Here is a 3,795-nt window from a genome sequence, read left to right on the forward strand (position 1 = left end):
GTTTGGGGGCATTTTAGTTGTTGGGGTGATGCTCCTCCACTCTAACGGAGGAGGCGTTCCTGTTGGTTTTTACTTTTTAGAAAATTAGATTTATTGATATTCCTCTATTTCTTGTGACCTGTTTAAACAAATCTTGCAAGTGGCTTGTGAGTCGTTTAGTTTCCTATGGGAACAAAAATTCAGATGGTTAAAGATTATTATACACCTCCGTAGGTTTGTTGGTGATATGATTTGTAATGGTGTGTGTAAATTGGTTTTATTTTTTAGAGGTAATTTGTAAGCATATTTTCTCTTTAAAAAAAATTTGTATGTGCATAAAAATGTGTTGAGTTTTTAATAGTCATTTTATTTTACCGTGTTATCTTATGAGCATATTAGGAGGCACTTTTCCATGATAGTGATGCATCACAAAATCAATCATCTCTCCAGAGAGGTCTCTGGAAAAGTAACAGCAAAATGATGCCTGTAGATTTAGATAGGTTTTTTGTTTTATGCTTTTTGAATTTTAATTAAAGAAGTTTTCCAATATTTGTTTCATTTTCTAAATAAATATCTGCCCTATACATTATTGTATGTTAGTTCCCCCATTTTGGTTGAGGACTTCACATATTTTGTGCCCTGCACGTTTTTAACCGAAATTACTTTGATTGCACACATTAATTAAAATGTTTTATATAATGAACATAAAAAACCTTTGTACGGTTTTAATGTGTATAAAACTGCTCTATAAGAATTACTAAGTTAGAAATGTTGATATAAAATCCAATATAAAGTACCACAATGTACAATACCACAAAGTAACTACTGATATTCAGCAATACACCTTACTATGTCCCCTACAGCACCATAAGGTTGGGCCCTGGCCCCCTAAACACCTTGATATTTAGAATGTGAGAATAAGCTAGCATTAGAAAATAGAGAAGAAAACTTCAACTCGCTCACTGGGCTACGTTGATCACTGGGTAAATGCAGAATAAGATAGGACATCTGACCTTTAACTGGGCTCATCTCTCACGCCCAACAACCATGTACACAGAAGCCTACCTGCAATAACATAATTCTGTCCCTCTGACGCTAATATCCTTTTACAGCATGATAAGGGAGATCACAAGATCCATCTTGGGATTTCCCCATGGTTATCACCGGGCAATTAAGGAGGCCCATGAAAAGTGCAAGTGATATTAGATTACCAAATGTAAAAATATGAAGATCATTACCACAGCTCAAGGATACATTTAGCATCATTTTTAAGTTCATTTTTTTTTGCAATGCCCTTATAAGCTAAAATACGTTAAAGTTCTCTCAAGTTCATTTGCTGTAACCCGTTCCTTAAAATAGTCTCTATTATAACTAATGCCTTACCATGGAGAATGTTGTTATATCCATAACTCATGTGATAAACATTAGGGCTGGGCAGAATTGGCGTAACGCCACTACGCGGAATTATGGAAAAAATGTGTAGAAAACTAGCGCACGTCCCTCCTGCCCGGGCAGTCTCCCTGATCTCCCCGGCATGGCTGGGTTGAGAAGCAGGGACCAGCCTCCTCCTCGGATGCTGCTGCCCAGCCATCATCCCTCTCTGCCCCGCACATATCCACAGCAGCTCGGAACGACCATTCCGAGGGGTGCCACTGCCGCAAGGTCCGGGAACACCTGCGTCTCACTCAGGCTGCACCTCGGCCCGCCTCTCCCTACCGGGGAGGCGGCTGAGCCTGCCGATGCCCATGCAACCGCACCTCTCCACACCCCTCCAGCGAGCCCTCCCGCCCAGGTGGGTGGGCTCCTTCCCCTGGCAGGCTCCAGAGAGGTTGCCAGTCGGGGAGATGGGCACGCGGCCCCATCCTGTCAGCAGGTGCGGCTAACTAGTTGATCCTGCCAGTAGCATATGCTTGTCTCAAAGATTAAGGCATGCACATGTAAGTACACACGGCTGGTACATTGAAACTGCAAATGGCTCATTAAATCAGATATGGTTCCTTTGATCGCTCCATTTGTTACTTGGATAGTTGTGATAATTCTAGAGCTAATACATGCCGACGAGCACTGAACTCCCGGAATGCGTGCATTTATTAGACCAAGACCAATCTGTGCTTGTCCCACCGCTTTGGTGACTCTAGATAACCTTGGGATGATCGCACATCCCTGTGACGGCGACGATACATTCAGATGTCTGCCCTATCAACTTTGGATGGTACTTTCCGTGCCTACCATGGTGACCACGGGTAATGGGGAATCAGGGTTCGATTCTGCAGAGGGAGCCTGAGAAACGACTACCGCATCCAAAGAAGGCAGCAGGCACGGAAATTACCCACTCCCGACTCAGGATAATAATACAGGACTCTTTCAAGGCCCTGTAATTGGAATGAGTGCACTTTAAATTCTTTAACGAGGATTCATTGGAGGGCAAGGCTGATACTAGCAGCCATGGTAATTCCAGCTCCAATAGCTTATATTAAAGTTGCTGCAGTTAAGAAGCTTGTAGTTGGATCTTGGGATCGAGCTGGCGGTCCGCCGCAAGGCCAGCTACCGCCTGACCCAGCCTCTGCCTCTTGGTGCCCCCTTGATGCTCTTGACTGAGTGTCCTGGGGGTCCGAAGCATTCACTTTTAAAAAATGTGAGTGTTCAAAGCAGACCGGTTGCCTGAATACTTCAGCTGGGAATAATGGAATAGGACTTTGGTTCTATTTTGTTGGCTTTCAGAACTAGGGCCATTATTAAGAGGGACAGCCGGGGGCATTCGTATTGGCCTGATAGAAGTGAAATGCTTGGACTGGCACAAGACAAACCAAAGCAAAAGCATTTGCCAAGAATTATTTCATCAATCAAGAACGAAAGTCAGAGGTTCGAAGATGATCAGATACAGTCATAATTCCGACCATAAACAATGCCGACTAGCAATCCGGCAGCGTTAATAACATGACCCGCGGAGCAGCTTCCGGGAAAACAAAGTCTTTGGGTTCCGAGGGCTTGAAGGAAGGGCACCACCAGCCTAGACACTGAAAGGATAGTGCTGATAGCTCTTTCTTGATTCTGTGGGTGGTAGTGCATGGCCTTTCCTAGTTGGTGGAGCAATTTATCTGGTTAATTCCGAAAACAATTTAGACTCCTCCATACTAACTAGTTACGCGACCCCCAGCGGTCGGCGTCCAACTTCTTAGAGGGTTTAGTGAGGTCATCAGATCAGCCTCGCCTGGGTCGGCAATGGCCCTGGCGGAGCGCCAAGAAGATGATCAAACTTGACTATCTAGAGGAAGTAAAAGTCTTAGCAAGGTTTCCGTAGGTAAACCTGCGGAAGAATCATTAATGGCTGAGCGGCCCGAGTGACCAATGGTGCCAGCCCGAAGCCCTCGGCTGCCTCTTGCAACCACATATCATAGGCACAGTGCCTGGCCCTGCCCTGGTTTGCCACCGGCCGGCAGACCGATCTGGGGCCACAAGGGGTTCTCGGGTGAGGACCGAGGAAGGGCCGACCGACGTGTGAGGGACCGGGGACAGGGGGCGTCCCCTGTCCCTCTATGAGATGAAACCCAAGCTCACCCGGGACGACCCCCCAGCGGTGGAAAACCGAATGGCAGTACATCCCCTGGCTGGCACCACCCCTCCCTCGAAAAGGCCCTGGTGCCGGCTGGGCCCTCCCACACCAATGCCCACGCCCCAGCCCGACTGGATTTCTGTCCACCAAGGAGCGGCCCTTCTCGCGTGGCAGGGCAACCTGAAGAGAAGGGGCAAGGGCCGGCGAGGGACCCCGGCTCCTCTTGGCCAGAGGCGTGTGGGATGGGGAGCCGCTTGGGTCTT

General features: G+C 47.1%; 1 pseudogene; it reads left to right on the top strand.

Moving 5' to 3' along the window:
* The first annotated feature begins 1,859 nt into the window (after positions 1 to 1,859).
* On the top strand, positions 1,860 to 3,303 carry LOC147712662 (18S ribosomal RNA; annotated as a pseudogene).
* The last annotated feature ends 492 nt before the right edge of the window (positions 3,304 to 3,795 follow it).

This window comes from Lissotriton vulgaris, chromosome 5, assembly GCF_964263255.1.
Source record: "Lissotriton vulgaris chromosome 5, aLisVul1.2, whole genome shotgun sequence".
In the NCBI taxonomy this organism is placed as follows: Eukaryota; Metazoa; Chordata; class Amphibia; order Caudata; family Salamandridae; genus Lissotriton; species Lissotriton vulgaris.